The following is a 7087-nucleotide window of genomic DNA, read 5'->3' as shown; positions in this document are numbered from 1 at the left end:
TAGAAAAAATGTTTGGTTCATAACAGTTGGTTCATATCGTTGTTCGGTTCACTAAATTCAGTTTAGTTTGTTCATCATTAGAGTGTTTTTCATCTGTTGGGCTTTATTGGGCCACTATTCCGAATTTGGACTAATTTCACATTATTTGGCCTAATTTTTGTTTTTAATTATTTTTAGGTATTTGGGTGAAGCAATTTTGGAGCCCATAGTGGCATTTTTGTAATTTTGCGGCTTATAATGGCAATTTTGTAATTCTGAGTGGCATGGGTGATATGACCACGAATTAGGTCTGCATGAGAAGAAGGCAGCCGCTCATTCATCTTCAACCTCTCTTCAAAACCTCCATTTTCGTTCTCCAAGCTTCCATGGACGTCCCCCTTGCGGTTTTTCACGTTTTTGGCTCATTTTTACCGTTTTTATGCATATTTGACAGCACCCATTGAGGGTTTTACGTTTGGAATTCGTTTTCTTGGTTGGGCAGTTCGGTTTGTGGATTTTATTGACTTGGAACAATACCCATTCATGGGGTTTTCGCATTTATATATGATAACACTGTTTTGCATTCCATTTAAGCTTTGAAATCTCAATTTTTGCTCTTAAATTGCGTTTTCAGATTTGAAGGGTTCTTGGTTCTGGTTTTGATTTTTGTGATTTCAGTTTTGAAGTGTTTAATTACTCATTTCCATGTCTAGCTCAATTCGTGTATTGACTCCTTGATGAAAAATGCAATGAAGCTTTGAGGTTGTGCTTGTTTTGTGAAATCTGCCATGTTTTTGTTCTGAATTCGTGGAGTGCATGTGGTGAATCTGTCAATGCTTAATTTACAGAGTAATTGCATGTGTTTTGTTTAAGATACGTTCATGCTTAATGTATGTAGCTTGGCTGTCACGAATTTAAGGATGTGTGCATTGCTTAATTGCATAATGAAGCTAGGTTGTAATTTTCTCTTAGTGAATTATTATCTAGTGGATTGAGACAAGGCAGGGTTGGTGTTAATTTGGTGGCCTATGATAAGTGAAATTGCGTTTGAATCAGGGATGTCAATACGGTTTTAGTCACTGTAGCATTTAAATTAATCTATTGATTAGCATTCTGAATCTGTCTGCCAACCCCCCTCCCCCCTGTGTTTTATTGTTGTGTTCATCTGGAAAATTGGCTTTGAATGAAAATATTGGTCGTTGGGAGACGACTTGGTTCACTTTCATGTACTGCATTTAATATGTTTTAATTTGGTGGGGTACGGCCTCTATCAAATTTGGCGCCGTTGCCGGGGACCAATCGTTTCGTTCAAAGTAAAATTTTCAGTGTGTTTGTGTTCTGTGTTTTGGTGTGTGTGTAGTTCAAGTGTGGTTGAGTTGGTATATGTTCATTGTGATGTTAATGTTGTGTTAAGTTCAGTGTCTGTTTCCATTCCTGTGTGTTTCTGTTTAGTGTAGTGAATAGTGTCGCGGCGCGCATGAATAGTGTCATTTGTAGTAGTGAATAGTGTTTGAATAGTGTCCGAATCTGGCATTTAACTTCTAGATTTTTGTTTTGGTAGCTACGGAGCTTGTTTTAACTTGAAATTTTTTTTCCCCACTTCTAAGACGTTGAACTTGATAGGAAAAATAGCTAGAGCAATTGGTATGGTCTGAGTTAAGAGATTCAAAAAAATTTTGGACTGATTTTAAGTGAAACTTCAAAGGACCATAACTTTTGCTCTGGTTATCAGGTTTTTATCTTCTCCCACGCGCATGAACTAACCCCTAAACGGAATCTCTGCCGGCACACTTTAGAGCAAACCACAGCCGTTGACGGCCAAAAAAAGGGCCTCGAAAATCAAATTGCCGCTTGCGAAGCCGCCGTCCCGAACCAGATCGCCGCCGTCGCGAGCCACCTACGCGAACACAACCAGATCGGTGTTGCGAGCCACCTCCGCTGCGACGAAACCAGAGCCAGCAGATGTCTCACGAAACCAGGCTGCCACGACGAACCACCACACGTTGACGAAGCCACGCGTTGCAGAACCACTGCGAATCAGATCGACGATGAGGGCACTTTCTGACGCGAAATCCCCATCGCTGCGGCGCCGGCCACCACGCAGCCACCTGCGACGAAAAAAGTTGCCTGGAGAAGACGCGAAACCAGATGCGAACACACCTACATTGCGAGAATCCTCCACCTCCGTTCCAAACAGAACCGCAGGCCACCGTGACAGAAATCGATGTCGATTGCGCCAATGCAGCCACCACGGTACCTGCAAAAAACCAGACCAGACAGACCCACGCGAAGCAACTGATGAGTCATTATTTTCTTCTATTCCACTAGCCTTTGTGCACCCATTAGACAGTTGATTAGTGCTTAATTGTTCATCATTAGAGTGTTTTTCATCTGTTGGGCTTTATTGGGCCACTGTTCCGAATTTGGACTAATTTCACATTATTTGGCCTAATTTTTGTTTTTAATTACTTTTAGGTATTTGGGTGAAGCAATTTTGGAGCTTGGACATTAATATTTAGTTGAAGAAACTTTCCACATCATTGCCACATCATTTCCATGTCATTTCCACGTCAGCAAAGTCAATGGGTCAACATTTGAGGCCCATAGTGGCATTTTTGTAATTCTGCGGCTTATAATGGCAGTTTTGTAATTCTGAGTGGCATGGGTGATATGACCACGAATTAGGTCTGCATGAGAAGAAGGCAGCCGCTCATTCATCTTCAACCTCTCTTCAAAACCTCCATTTTCGTTCTCCAAGCTTCCATGGACGTCCCCCTTGCGGTTTTTCACGTTTTTGGCTCATTTTTACCGTTTTTATGCATATTTGACAGCACCCATTGAGGGTTTTACGTTTGGAATTCGTTTTCTTGGTTGGGCAGTTCGGTTTGTGGATTTTATTGACTTGGAACAATACCCATTGATGGGGTTTTCGCATTTATATATGATAACACTGTTTTGCATTCCATTTAAGCTTTGAAATCTCAATTTGTGCTCTTAAATTGCGTTTTCAAATTTGAAGGGTTCTTGGTTCTTGCTTCTTGGTTCTGATTTTGGTGATTTCAGTTTTGAAGTGTTTAATTACTCATTTCCATGTCTAGCTAAATTCGTGTATTGACTCATTGATGAAAAATGCAATGAAGCTTTGAGGTTGTGCTTGTTTTGTGAAATCTGCCATGTTTTTGTTCTGAATTCGTGGAATGCGTGTGGTGAATCTGTCAATGCTTAATTTACAGAGTAATTGCATGTGTTTTGTTTAAGATACGTTCATGCTTAATGTATGTAGCTTGGCTGTCACGAATTTAAGGATGTATGCATTGCTTAATTGCATAATGAAGCTAGATTGTAATTTTCGCTTAGTGAATTATTATCTAGTGGATTGAGACAAGGCAGGGTTGGTGTTAATTTGGTGGCCTATGATAAGTGAAATTGCGTTTGAATCAGGGATGTCAATACGGTTTTAGTCACTGTAGCATTTAAATTAATCTATTGATTAACATTCTGAATCTGTCTGCCAACCCCCCTCCCCCCTGTGTTTTATTGTTGTGTTCATGTGGAAAATTGGCTTTGAATGAAAATATTGGTCGTTGGGAGACGACTTGGTTCACTTTCATGTACTGCATTTAATATGTTTTAATTTGGTGGGGTACGACCTCTATCAAATTTGGCGCCGTTGCCGGGGACCAATCGTTTCGTTCAAAGTAAAATTTTCAGTGTGTTTGTGTTCTGTGTTTTGGTGTGTGTGTAGGTCAAGTGTGGTTGAGTTGGTATATGTTCATTGTGATGTTAATGTTGTGTTAAGTTCAGTGTCTGTTTCCATTCCTGTGTGTTTCTGTTTAGTGTAGTGAATAGTGTCGCGGCGCGCATGAATAGTGTCATTTGTAGTAGTGAATAGTGTTTGAATAGTGTCCGAATCTGGCATTTAACTTCTGGATTTTTGTTTTGGTAGCTACGGAGCTTGTTTTAACTTGAAATTTTTTTCCCCACTTCTAAGACGTTGAACTTGATAGGAAAAATAGCTAGAGCAATTGGTATGGTCTGAGTTAAGAGATTCAAAAAAATTTTGGACTGATTTTAAGTGAAACTTCAAAGGACCATAACTTTTGCTCTGGTTATCAGGTTTTTATCTTCTCCCACGCGCATGAACTAACCCCTAAACGAAATCTCTGCCGGCACACTTTAGAGCAAACCACAGCCATTGACGGCCAAAAAAAGGACCTGGAAAATCAAATTGCCGCTTGCGAAGCCGCCGTCCCGAACCAGATCGCCGCCGTCGCGAGCCACCTACGCGAACACAACCAGATCGGTGTTGCAAGCCACCTCCGCTGCGACCAAACCACAGCCAGCAGATGTCTCGCGAAACCAGGCTGCCATGACGAACCACCACACATTGACGAAGCCACGCGTTGCAGAACCACTGCGAATCAGATCGACGACGATGGCACTTTCTGACGCGAAATCCCCATCACTGCGGTGCCGGCCACAACGCAGCCACCTGCGACAAAAAAAGCTGCCTGGAGAAGACGCGAAACCAGACGCGAACACACCTACATTGCGAGAATCCTCCACCTCCGTTCCAAACAGAACCGCAGGCCACCGTGACAGAAATCGATGCCGATTGCGCCAATGTGACAACCACCACGGTACCTGCAAAAAACCAGACCAGACAGACCCCCGCGAAGCAACTGATGAGTCATTATTTTCTTCTATTCCACTAGCCTTTGTGCACCCATTAGACAGTTGACTAGTGCTTAATTGTTCATCATTAGAGTGTTTTTCATCTGTTGGGCTTTATTGGGCCACTGTTCCGAATTTGGACTAATTTCACATTATTTGGCCTAATTTTTGTTTTTAATTATTTTTAGGTATTTGGGTGAAGCAATTTTGGAGCTTGGACATCAATATTTAGTTGAAGAAACTTTCCACATCATTGCCACATCATTTCCATGTCATTTCCACGTCAGCAAAGTCAATGGGTCAACATTTGAGGCCCATAGTGGCATTTTTGTAATTCTGCGGCTTATAATGGCAGTTTTGTAATTCTGAGTGGCATGGGTGATATGACCACGAATTAGGTCTGCATGAGAAGAAGGCAGCCGCTCATTCATCTTCAACCTCTCTTCAAAACCTCCATTTTCGTTCTCCAAGCTTCCATGGACGTCCCCCTTGCGGTTTTTCACGTTTTTGGCTCATTTTTACCGTTTTTATGCATATTTGACAGCACCCATTGAGGGTTTTACGTTTGGAATTCGTTTTCTTGGTTGGGCAGTTCGGTTTGTGGATTTTATTGACTTGGAACAATACCCATTCATGGGGTTTTCGCATTTATATATGATAACACTGTTTTGCATTCCATTTAAGCTTTGAAATCTCAATTTTTGCTCTTAAATTGCGTTTTCAGATTTGAAGGGTTCTTGGTTCTTGGTTCTGATTTTTGTGATTTCAGTTTTGAAGTGTTTAATTACTCATTTCCATGTCTAGCTAAATTCGTGTATTGACTCCTTGATGAAAAATGCAATGAAGCTTTGAGGTTGTGCTTGTTTTGTGAAATCTGCCATGTTTTTGTTCTGAATTCGTGGAATGCATGTGGTGAATCTGTCAATGCTTAATTTACAGAGTAATTGCATGTGTTTTGTTTAAGATACGTTCATGCTTAATGTATGTAGCTTGGCTGTCACGAATTTAAGGATGTGTGCATTGCTTAATTGCATAATGAAGCTAGATTGTAATTTTCGCTTAGTGAATTATTATCTAGTGGATTGAGACAAGGCAGGGTTGGTGTTAATTTGGTGGCCTATGATAAGTGAAATTGCGTTTGAATCAGGGATGTCAATACGGTTTTAGTCACTATAGCATTTAAATTAATCTATTGATTAGCATTCTGAATCTGTCTGCCAACCCCCCTCCCCCCTGTGTTTTATTGTTGTGTTCATCTGGAAAATTGGCTTTGAATGAAAATATTGGTCGTTGGGAGACGACTTGGTTCACTTTCATGTACTGCATTTAATATGTTTTAATTTGGTGGGGTACGGCCTCTATCAAATTTGGCGCCGTTGCCGGGGACCAATCGTTTCGTTCAAAGTAAAATTTTCAGTGTGTTTGTGTTCTGTGTTTTGGTGTGTGTGTAGTTCAAGTGTGGTTGAGTTGGTATATGTTCATTGTGATGTTAATGTTGTGTTAAGTTCAGTGTCTGTTTCCATTCCTGTGTGTTTCTGTTTAGTGTAGTGAATAGTGTCGCGGCGCGCATGAATAGTGTCATTTGTAGTAGTGAATAGTGTTTGAATAGTGTCCGAATCTGGCATTTAACTTCTGGATTTTTGTTTTGGTAGCTACGGAGCTTGTTTTAACTTGAAAATTTTTTCCCCACTTCTAAGACGTTGAACTTGATAGGAAAAATAGCTAGAGCAATTGGTATGGTCTGAGTTAAGAGATTCAAAAAAATTTTGGACTGATTTTAAGTGAAACTTCAAAGGACCATAACTTTTGCTCTGGTTATCAGGTTTTTATCTTCTCCCACGTGCATGAACTAACCCCTAAACGGAATCTCTGCCGGCACACTTTAGAGCAAACCACAGCCATTGACGGCCAAAAAAAAGGCCTGGAAAATCAAATTGCCGCTTGCGAAGCCGCCGTCCCGAACTAGATCGCCGCCGTCGCGAGCCACCTACGCGAACATAACTAGATCGGTGTTGCGAGCCACCTCCGCTGCGACGAAACCAGAGCCAGCAGATTTCTCGCGAAACCAGGCTGCCACGACGAACCACCACACGTTGACGAAGCCACGCGTTGCAGAACCACTGCGAATCAGATCGACGACGAGGGCACTTTCTGACGCGAAATCCCCATTACTGCGGCGCCGGCCACCACGCAGCCATCTGCGACGAAAAAAGCTGCCTGGAGAAGACGCGAAACCAGACGCGAACACACCTACATTGCGAGAATCCTCCTCCTCGGTTCGAAACAGAACCGCAGGCCACCGTGACAGAAATCGATGTCGATTGCGCCAATGCGAATGCCACCACGGTACCTGCAAAAAACCCGACCAGACAGACCCCTGCGAAGCAACTGATGAGTCATTATTTTCTTTTATTCCACTAGCCTTTGTGCACCC

Source organism: Vigna unguiculata, chromosome 1 (genome assembly GCF_037176805.1).
Source record: "Vigna unguiculata cultivar grain cowpea cultivar isolate G323 ecotype 2 chromosome 1, ASM3717680v1, whole genome shotgun sequence".
In the NCBI taxonomy this organism is placed as follows: Eukaryota; Viridiplantae; Streptophyta; class Magnoliopsida; order Fabales; family Fabaceae; genus Vigna; species Vigna unguiculata.
The sequence above is the reverse complement of the archived record's forward strand: the minus strand, read 5'-3'. Positions refer to the sequence as shown.